Source organism: Cnephaeus nilssonii, assembly GCF_951640355.1.
Source record: "Cnephaeus nilssonii genome assembly, chromosome: 5".
NCBI lineage: Eukaryota > Metazoa > Chordata > Mammalia > Chiroptera > Vespertilionidae > Cnephaeus > Cnephaeus nilssonii.
The window spans coordinates 95,892,558-95,903,925 of record NC_137076.1 but is presented as its reverse complement, the minus strand read 5'-3'; the positions used below and the strand labels follow the sequence as shown (position 1 = coordinate 95,903,925).

The 11,368-nt window shown below is 46.8% G+C and overlaps 1 protein-coding gene across 1 annotated transcript in view; it reads left to right on the top strand.

Moving 5' to 3' along the window:
- Positions 1-1,999: 1,999 nt before the first annotated feature.
- Positions 2,000-11,368, top strand: part of ATP10B (ATPase phospholipid transporting 10B (putative)) — a 187,755-nt gene continuing 178,386 nt past the window's right edge. Inside the window, exon 1 of the mRNA XM_079772877.1 lies at positions 2,000-2,198. The gene's annotated coding sequence lies outside the window, so the exon portion shown is untranslated. The remainder of the gene's footprint in view (positions 2,199-11,368) is intronic.

The window sequence follows — 11,368 nt, the reverse complement described above, 5'->3', positions numbered from 1 at the left end:
CCCAAAACCACAGGCTGTGAGCTGGTGGAGGGAGGGCTTGAATCCAAATAGTCTGGTACCCACTTGTGTATTTATAACCTCTGGACTGTGCTGCCATTCATGTGATCTGAAAGTTATAAATACTGGGAAAGTTGTGGAACTGCACTGGCAAGACAAGAAAAAATTTATGTTTAATTTCCCTATCGTATCACTTGGGATCACCTGAGTTCCTAATAGGGTGGCGGCCTGCAGCTCCAAGAGAGCATTTCCCCTTGGGCAAACCAAGCACACATTTTCCCACATCACTTTCATTATGTGATTCCTATTCAGTGCCCTCTGCCCTGGTAGAACAACGCCAATAATAACATCATCATCAACACCTTTGGGTCTTCTTCACACCTTTGCTGTGCCTGTCACAAGTCCCTGCACATAACAGGTGCTTAGTAAATGTGTTTTGAATCAAATGAATCCTATAGTTCTTGCCTTATGATTAAGTCATTGACTTGGGCAGGCATGAGATCTAGTCGACTTTATGATAACTCCATTTGGGGGAGCAGGCTGAGAATCTCATTCTAAACTAAACTGGACTCAAGAAATAAGGAACCTGAACACAGGTTGCCTTAGCCATGGAGCAAGGAGAGGAACTGGTTGTAGGACCTTTGCTGCTCTCCTGGCTTCTTCTCTGGCCACAGTGGTACTAAGACAGAGAGAAAGCCTGAGGAGGGGCTGGCGTGGGGAGAATTCACCTTGGGACAGAGGGTGTAGAAGTGGCAACAGTGTGAGGTCTGAGTCTCCGGTGGGAGAAAGGTGGGACTCTAGGACTCACTGTCTTCTCTGATGTGATAAGAAAGGATTCGGCGGCATCATTTCAAGGGCCCCTTAGAGCTGGACTATCTGTGAGGCTAACACTCTGCCCTCTTACAAAGTTTATTTGGGAGTTAAAGAGGACGATATTGGAGTCAGCTGAGAGCAGGTTAGAAAAGCCAGTAGAAAACAATGGAGAAGAGCTGGTCCTCAGCTGAGTTTTAAAGGCACCGATGTCAGGCTGAGAATGGAGGGGACAGACCTCCTCTAGGGCCGTAGTCCTTGAACCACAGGTGCCAGACCACCCACATCAAATCACCTCAGAAATTTTTAAAATACTGATTCCTGAGCCTTTCTGGAATCTTGGAGTTTCATACAGAAATCTGCATTTTTAATACCCCAGATAATTCCTTTGAATCCTAAAATCCGGAAATCTCTGACCTGGAGAGATAATGCTAACTTGCTAGGGTAGGGAAATAATGTCCCAAATGCTTCTATTTGGGACCTACGCCATTGTCTTATTTCAAGAATAATTTAACTCCTATCTTAAGACCACCTGTGGGTTCAGTGGAACAGCCATCACCTGGGGTGACTAAGTGCCCTTTAATAACAGACATGCCTGCCTGACCCAGCTTTCCTCGCTGATCTCCCAACCCCTCCCAGAGGAAGAAGCAGGCTCTCCTTTCAGCCTCTCACCTCCTCCTGGGAATAAGGGTAGCTCCTCATCTGCTGTAAGAAAAGCTGGGCCCCTGAAGGAAGGGTGCAGTATAGTCAAGTCTGGCCTGGACTGAGGTCACCCTGTGAAGCAGCTCAGCCGAATCTCCATCTCCTGACACTTGACCTTCAAAATCCTACACTTGTTAGTTAATCGCCAGAAAATGGAGACTCCATGTGCCCACAGCTGGGCCAAGTTACCAAGTTCTGGCTCTAATTAACCCAGGAGCTCTCTCTCAGAATAAATTGGGGTGGAGTGGGGGGCAGGCCAAACACTCACCAGCTAACAACACAGCAGCCTCTCTGGGGTTAGCTCAGGCTCCAGAGCTGGTTAGGCCAGCCCTGCCAGGCAGCCTCAGGAGGAAGAGGAGGAGGAGGAGGGTGGAGATGCAGACCTTGGAGGAGGAGCCCGAAAGCCTTGGGCAGGGCAGGGCTAAGCAGGCCGGGAGAGGAGGAAATGGGGTGGAGGAACTGTGTGCAGCTCTGTGACATTGAAGGCTGGGCTTCTGAAAGGGGTTGGGGCTGCCTTCTCAGGTCAGAGATGAGAAGGAAGCTCTCACTGGCTGTCCCTCCCTTTTGATGGGATAACTGGAGGTGGTGGCAACCCAGCCTCCCTCCCTAGTGGCCCCATCAGAATAAAACCGCCCAAGGAGTGTTGACTACCCCGGGAGAGCTTCGGAGCCTGCACCCAGGAGGAGGAGGTAAGCACCCTGCTTGATGCTGGGATGGGAGGGTGCTCTTTTCTCCTGAGCTCTCCTTCCTGCTTGCTGGCCTGGGGCAGGGATGCTACTTCAAAGGGAATCTCTGAGATACCCTGGGTCCTGGGGCTACAGCTGGGTCCACCACCAGCCACAGGCTTCCTGGAACCTCATTCCTGTTTATTTGGGGAGCTTTTTGCTTATGATGGAGGGCCCTGTGCGTGCAGTTGACTGGGTTACAAGGGTAGCTGTGGGTGGTGATGGTGATCATCCTACGTGGCCGAGGCTTCTTCCACACACTGGTGAGCAGGCAGCCTCAGCCTTTGCTGCCTATAGCTTGGAATGAGTTATCTGTATGGAGGGCCCATAATATGTGAGCATTGGTCATTACCTGTACTATGTCAGGGTCTCTTTCCAAACACTTACAAAACCATTATGCAGGATTTTGAAAGAAGTAGGCGTGTGTGAGGAAGAGAGAGAGTAAGACAGAGAGTTGGGTTTTTGATGATGGTGACTCATGAAAATAATATTGAAAGCTTATGATTTGCAAAACATGAGGGTGAAATACTATACATCTTGTTGCAAGCCCGTGAGGCAAATGTCGGTATTATGTACAATTACGGATGAGGATGCTGAGGCTTGGGGAGGTTAGCTGAGCCAGTGTTCCTGTTGAATGTTGGGGCACTAATTTAGACTTGGGTCTCTACTTCTCAGGCCTCAGTAGCACCTTCTTGTGGATTTAGAGACTGTTAAGAGCTCACTGTCAGCAGTATGTAACCCACATGGTCTGTGCCATTAAGAATCAGAGACTATCAGCTGAGCAATGGAGTTGGTCTTTTCAAACACTGGAGCCAGCAATGGGAGGGGAAAGGGAATGTGTTTGAGAGCTGGATACTGGATCAGTGCACTGTGGCCGCTTAGAATTAAATCCAACCCCAAAATGGTTTACCAGGCCTCCCCTGTCGCCAGCCCTCGCCCAGCTTCCAGCCTGACCTATACCAGGCCCCTAGTTCATGCTGAGCCAGGACCATGAGCTATCTCTGTTCCTCCCCTCTGCTTGGAACACATTCCCAGGGCTTTTCCTGTCTTCAACCAAGTTGCAGCTCAAATGTTGCCTATTGATGAGGGCTTCCAAGTCCACAGAATCTAAAATGGACCCCCCAAAACCACTACCAGCCCCATTACCTTCCCTCCCAGTGTTGGTTAATTTCATAAAGCTGACGACAATCTGAAGTTCTGGATTCTTGATTGTAAGTTAGAGTGGGGACCTTCCATGTCTTCTGCCTACTGGACACTGCTGGGCCTCCAGGGTTTAGCAGATTTCCCAATAATAACAGGGGCTCAGTTAATAGTTGGCAAGGGAAAGAATAATAAGAGGGATCAGGAGAGATCATGCCCACCTGTTTGCCTCCTGCTCATTCAACACCTCCACTCAATCTCCCTTGGGAAGGCAAACATCTTGTTCTAGAAAGTAAAGAGCTACCTGGGTTTTCAGGTACTCGGGGGTGGGAGGAGAGGTGAGAAATGATTTCATTTTGGGGGTAACATAGGGAAAAAGGCTAAATGGCATCAAATGGATTTAGTTTCCTAATAAATAGCAGGGTATGTATGATACAGCTGTCTCTGCTGCCTGTGACTCACCCTAGCATGTTCTTCTAAACACCAAACCTGGTCTTGATCTTAGCATGTAGGGTACTCACCACGCCTGGGGTACTTGCCATGCCAATATGGCCTCAGAAAGCTCAGAGTTCACCCTTCCAGCCCTGCTTTATCAAGCCACTCATTCATATTCTCACCAGGCTGTGCTATTTTGGGTGTCATTCATTTATAGGATAAGAAGAGCCCCATATTTGCAATCAGGGGATCCAATGTGTTTCTATGGGCTCTACCACTCTGCTACTGTGGGCAAGTCCCTTTGAGCCTCATCTCACACTTATCCTCAATCAAATGGAATGCTAACAGCTGCCCTCTGCAGCCTGTGAGGCTAGGAGGTGCACCTGTGATAGCAGACCTTCGCAGAGTATAGGCCTACGTCGTTTTATTGTGCTTAGCTTTATTGTGCTTTACAGATGTTACATTTTTTCCAAATTGAAGGCAAGACCCTCCACCAGCAAAAAGATTAGGACTCGATTGATTATGATACTTGCTTTATTGTGGGTGTCTAGAATCAAACCCACAGTAGCTCAGAGTCATGCCTGTATTCGTTGTGACAGTGATGTCAACACCAGAGCCATTGTCTCTGGCTCACAAGCAGCCGGCCCTACAAGCAATGGGTTGCAGAGGATACAGTTCCAGAAAAAAATTGGAGAAAATCCACAATTCCAGAAGAAATCTATCAGAGGAAGAGACTGCTCTGCAGGAATCCTTTTCTCGGGCAGCTACCTTCCTCAAGAATCGACTTAGACACTGTAATTAACACCCAGGATTCACTTTGCAGCGAGGAACGGTAGAACCCAGCCTGGCGATGCTTCTTCCTTGGCAAGCACGCAGCATTTGGCAGTATTTTACAAGCTGGTGGTTTTATGAGTCCCTTCCTGCACTTACATGTTCTTCATTGTAATGTGTGTGGAGCCTTCCTGGCATCGGCCCTGGCCCTATTTGATTTAAGAGACATCCGATTTCTATTTCTAATCCTCAGGTGGTTCTGTGATTTTTTTAAGACACTCCTTATCTGTTCTATTCCCTTATGCTATTCTAGATTTTTTATTGCCTTTTATCAAAAATAATATTTTGAATCAGGAGACAAGTGACAGAGTCCTGATGGTTTTCTGGAGAGGAAGAGGCTCATAAGCAAAGTGATATTATGGAAAGAGAATCACATTAAGTGTTTGAAGACATGGGCTCGAGTTCTGGCCATGCTGTCACTAACCCTCTTCTGATTCCTTGAGCCATGCTGGGGATAATAACAATATTGACAGTGGGCTTTTATTGAGAACTTACTAAGTGCTAAGAGGATTCCTTGGATAATCTCATTTAAATGTTCAAGCTGACTGTCCCTGTTTTTGGAAATAAGCCATGTGAGCCTTAGAAGGTAGGAGGCCCTCAGGTAGTGAGTGATAGAACCCAGTTTTAATGCATGCCGATGGATTTATTTTTTTCTCCAAGTGGCTTTTGAAGAAAATGACAAATTTTCATAAAGCAAAATTGTGCACCTTGCCAAAAGGGAATATGAAAACCATCAGATCTATTCCAGAGCATACACTGGATACTTGCCTGAACCCAAACTGTTTTAAATTCTTAAAATCTCTAGGTAGGAGAGCTTGAACATACTATATGCTATGCCAGGGACTAATGATATAATGATGGTAATCAACATTTATTAACTAACTAGTGGCCCGGTGTACGAAATTTGTGCACATTAAAAGGGAATTAGTTAGAGGAAATATTTTAATATTGCTATTTTCCCTTTCTCTATAATAGAAGTGTCAGAGATGAAAGAAAATTAGTAAAATGTATACGAAAATCTCCCTCCTGTCAGAGTCTGGGGGGTGCCGCAGGACCCAGAGTCAAGTCTCCGCCCATTCACATGCGCCTCCAAATTGCATGAGACCCAGACCCGGCTGGTCCCACCCCCATCAAGCCCTGTAGGGCAGGGGGCATGGCCTCAGGTCCCCCAGTCCTGGTGCCAGGGCAGGGGGTGCAGCCTCAGGTCCCCCTGCCCCAGCCCAAGGGTGCGAGGGTGTGATGACCATTTGCATATTAGCTCTTTATTATATAGGATTCTTCTTACTCAGCACTGATAGAAGCATTATCCTCATATTATCTCATGTGCAAGAGGCAGTTCATCACAGTAGTAAAGGGGGTGGGCTCATGGTGTAGAATGCCTGGCCCTGTCAGCTGCTAGCTGTGTGACCTTGGACAAGTTTCTCATCCACTCTGTTGAATATTCCCCATCTATACATGGGGATATTCCCAATCTTTCCTCCTAGTGAGCATTATGTACAAGAATACACACAAAGGGCTGAAACAGTGCTCGCTATGTCATGTTCTCTCAAATGTTTGCTGCCCCTGCTTCAGTTCCCTCAGTGCTTCTATGAGCAAGGTCCTCTCACTGCCGTCTGTCCATTCGATGTAGAAACTGAGGGAGGGTCAGGTCGCATGGCTAGACTCAGGATTTGAAGCTTCAACTGTGCTCTCTAGAGCCTTCTCCCTTCTGTGTCATATTCCCTCAGTAAACTCTCAAGGAAACACACATTCCTCTGGGGACTCACAGTTTGATGGGAGCTGATACTCCAAGACCCAAGCTACTTTCTCTCCATGAATGTTCCTAAGCTGATATCTTTAGGCTGGTGAGTGAAAGGCCTTGTTGAAAACTACTTACATCTTTGGGATATTGCCCAACCAGCCAGAACTTTCTCCTCTCTTCAGGATTCTTTTGTGGGCAGGCAACCGCACTGCCCTTGAGGTGTGAAGTTTTCTGATTAAAAGCAATCAATGGTGCTACTCTTCCCCCAGGCAGAGGGCTGAGCTGGCTGGTTCCAGGACATCTTCCAGCTCTGCAGTAACATTGTCCTGTGCTGGCTTCAGTCTGCTGATAGTCTCTTAAGTTAGCATCAGTGTTGGGATTAAGAACCAGAAAAAAATTGTGCAGAGGTCTGTCCTGGGCTGGGCAAAGACAGATGCCAGCATTTGCAGTCTTTAGGCTGTGATACCAGGTTGGGTATTGGAGTTATTTTCTGGGCTCATTCTCCTTTGGGTGGGGACTTGCTTCTGCCAAGATTCCAGCCCGCAATGTAAGACCAGCATGACCCCTGAGAAGCAGTCATCCTGCTGCTGCCTGCTCTGAGTATGCGTGGCTCTGATATGCCTCTCAAATAATGACAGTAATTAATAATTAACAGCTTTCTTTTATTGAGTACTTGCTACGTGTGAGTTTATTTAATGAGCTCATGTAATCCTAACATAACAACCCTCTCCAGTAGATTCCAGTAGTGTCCTTCCTATTTTAGGGAAGAGGAAGGTGGCATTTGGGAGGCTACACACTTGGCCAGGGTCCTCTGCTAAAAGTGGCACCACCATGACCCAGCCCTCACCTCTGTGCCCGACTGCCCCAAACTCCTCCTTCTGCCTGAACCACCCTCTTTGAGATGGTTTGATAACACGTTACTGATTAGCTGTGGAAAAACCCGTCCAGCTGGGCCAACCCACGAAGGATGTGGGCAAACCTGCCTTACCCGGTTTCCCTGGTCCTTCCCACTATGGGCGCTGAGCCTGTATGTTTTTCTGTTGCCTCATCTTATCCATATGCAGTTGAGCTCCTTAACTACTTAGCTTGGCATCCCCCCTCCTCCCTCCAACCCTTTAATTTAGAAAAATCACAGAAGGTAAGCATGAGGGTGAAGTTTGTCTCTCTCCAAGGCACCCTCAGTCCAGTCCTTACCCTTTTCAACAGTAACCCTTTTGCCAATTTTTCTTCCCTTCCTTGTTCTCTTTCAGCCTGGTTTAAGAGCAAGCCGATAAAGCACATTTTCAATGCTGTGAAATAGTTCAGTCATTGGCATCTTAGCCTGAGGACTGGCCTGTAACTTTTGTAAATTCGGTCATTTACCAAAGCAGACAAAATCTTGGTCGGCACTGTGGCTTTGTCTCCAGAAAGTGCTGTCCCTCACAAGGGGGTACTTGTGCAGCCGGGCTGTTCCCAGCAAGGAATGCAGAAAGGACTTGGAAAAATCTAGTTGGGTCTTGAATATCACACCTCTTAATGCTTATGTGATATTGCACAAATTATTTATTCTCCACGGTAGCATGACACTGCTTTCATTTTGTTCAGCTCTGCAAACATTCATCGATAATACTTCTACATTGACCCCTGTATGCATAACATGTCACTCAAGTCTCCCACCAACCTAATGACATAAGTACTGGGATCATCACGTTGTAGATTAGGCGACTAAGGCTGGTAAGGTTAAGCAGCTGTTAAGTAAGTTACGGAAGTGGGATTTGAACCCAGTGCTTTCAGTGGCAACAATCCCTTCCCCAGACCAGCTTAATGCACAGGCTGATGGTTTGATATGAAATTCTTCCTTTTCCACCGCAAGATCACCAGACTTTCTCTTGTGCACAGCAAGGGCAGCTGGGCTCAGCACATGGGCAGGTGGAGTGTCCCCTGCTCCTGTCCTTCATGGTAGCTACTTCATACCTTGTGGCTCAGCCAGGGACAGCCTTGACTGCTCCCTACCAGACATCATTATTTCAGTAGAAATTAGATTTGTTTGGAAAGGAAACTTCTTTAAGTGGGAAATTAGTATTTCTTATCACAAACAGGGTAACTGAAATTAAGTACAAGGAGTAAACGCTAGCAGACACCACTGCAGCCTGCTGAAACCTGGGGCCCTGAGGCCAGAGCCTTGCTTTGTTGAAAAGGAGACTTGACATTAACTGGCTCCATTTCCTGGGTATGCAGTTTCCATCTGGGACTTTCTGAAGCTGGTGGCAGTGATGGTTGTGCAGTGTGAGGGTGCCTGCTGATGCCACTGAACTCTGCACTTGAAAAAATGGTTAACATAGTAAATTTTATATATACTTGACCACAATTTAAAAATCAGGCAATTCTATGTGCAGTATGAAACAATCCCCAAGATATAGTACGTGAAAAAAGCAAAGTGCTGAACGGTGCGATTAGGATGCTGTCATTTGCGGGATTTGAAGGATATATACACGCATACGTCTATCCTTGTATATGAGTGGATCCCTCTGAAGGGATGACAGTATTTGAATCTGTAGAGGAAAAGGGCTTCTGGCGTTTGGGATAGAGAGTGAGGGAGGGAGGGTTGGCTATTTGATTTGTGTTCCATGTGTATGTATGACTCATTCTAATGGATAATCATTTTTTCCATCCTAAAACCAAAGAGTAGTGAGCATCAAACGGAAACTGTCTCCCTAAAGCAGTGGTTCTCGGTCTTGGCTGCTCTCTCAACTGGAGCTGCTAAGAGTAAGGTCCCCCAGCCAGCAGCGAGCATCGCCTGGTTAAAAACATAGGGTCCCAAGCCCTACCCAGACCTACAAAATTGGAATCTGCACTTGACCAAAATCCCCCAAGTCATTTATAGGACATAAAAGTGTGAGAAGCACTGCCCAGGGCTGATTTCAATGTGGGGGAGGGGTGCGGGGGGGGGGAGTCTCTGAGGTGGGGCTTGAGCCTAGGGATCTGTTAAAGCTCCTGGGATGATTCCCTGGGGCAGTTGAGTCTGAGAACCACTGACAGCAGAATTGGGAAAATTGAAAGGGTTGAAACAGGACCGATATTACTATGTGATTCTGTTATATTCAATGTGGGCTCCGTGTGTCTCATAAAAGTCATTGCATGTTCCACACATGGGAGCAGCGGCCAGGATGGCTAGCTCAGATCTCACGAATGTTACAGGAGCATACAATAATGAGACACACCTGAGCTTGATAAGGACAGATGTTCCTGTCTACTAGCTTTGAGCATATTTCCCCCTTAAATAAAAGAGATATCACAGTTCTACACCGATTCAGGGCTCTTTTGATCCAGGGATGGAGCAAAGCATCAGGACATCGTAAAATCATATTTTTGGAGTGAGAAAGATACAGATTTGAATTCACCTCTCTGAGTCCCATGTCAAATGAGGTTAGTACCGACCCCATAGAACCATCGTATGAAATGAGATGGTATAGGTGATGCTCGATCCAAGAAGTGCTACATCACTATTAGATGATAATTTTGATGTTTATGTGCACACGCTCCACATCTTGTCCTGGGCCCCACTCACTGTCACTGCTCCTTTCACATTTGCTTATTCTGCCTTGAGCATCTCATGCACAGATGACATTTGTCACATTGCAGTTGAAGCCGAGGAACTTGAGTCCCACCTCCCCCATCTCCTGACAAACAGAAGCAAATATCTACTGTCTCTTACCAGATTACCTGACACATTTCTCAAATACAACCGAGACCTCATTACATGGCTGAGCAGCTTTCCATCAGCTCGTTTCTAGCTCTGATGTTAATATAATTGTTGCCGAGACATCGCAGTTGGCCTCAGACACAGTCGGGAAGGAGTCATTGCTTGTCCGTCCCACCACCGCCCCCCCAATGGTTCCCAGTGCAGAGAGAGCGAGGGGAAGCTGCTAGGATTTCTGCGTGGATAGATGATGCATTTCACGGTTCCCTTCCATTGCTGTGTCTGTTACTGCTTGCAGAGGGACAGGGTGTCCAAGTCAGAGAACAGACGCTCTCCCCTCACAGCACCAGCATCATCTCTTCAAAATGCAAATCCAAGCATGTTTAAAACCTGCTTAAAACTCTCTAAAGCTTCTTACTACTTAGAATGAAGACCAACATTCTTAACGGGGTCTACAAAGTTGGCCTTCTATCTACTCCTCCCAGGCACCTTCCCACCTCCCTTTGTCTGATTGATGGGTTGTCTTCCTCACTTGATGGAGTCCTTGCTGCGTGTGAACTCTAATTCCCAGGCCATGGGCCAGGTCTGATTCTGTGCAGTATCATAGCCACAGAGTCTGGTTTGTAGCCGATGTCCAATAAATGTTCATGGAAAAAATATATGCATGCAAGGATGTCACACAAGGGCTTCCTGCCTAATCTGCCACCCCCCTGCTTTACAATGTGCCTCCCACTGCCACCAAAATGCTGGTAGTTACCTATAGAGGTACCATGCTGTTTTCCATGCTTCAGCTTTTGCTTAAGTCTACCCTCTGCCTAATCATCTTATTCCTCACTTTCTTTGCCTAGGAAATCTTACTCTTAAGCAAGGGTTATCTCCTCCGATAAACTTCCCTGGCTCTCCAACCTTCTAGGCTACTCTGGCTGTGTCCCCATATGCTCTGTATAGGACTTCTCATTTCACTTAACTCTGTTCCATGTTTGTGTCAGCTTTTCCAACACTTTGAGAAAGAGAAATGAGAACAAGTGCGCTGTGTGTGGGACGGTAGGTGATGAGTAGATAGGATTTGTGGTGTGTGCGCGCGTGTGAATTGGTCACTGACATTCCATAGCAAATAAAGAAGGGTGCCCTGTGGTCCCAGTGCTTTGCACTTGCTGTTCCTTCCATCTGCATGCTGTTCCTACCTCTTCTCCTAGTCATTTTACCTGCTCCGCAGTTCAATTTTATCACGGCCACACGGAAGTTTTCCTTGCCCCAATGCCTAGACTCAAACTCCAGGCTATATATTTTCACTCCTTGTCTTTATAA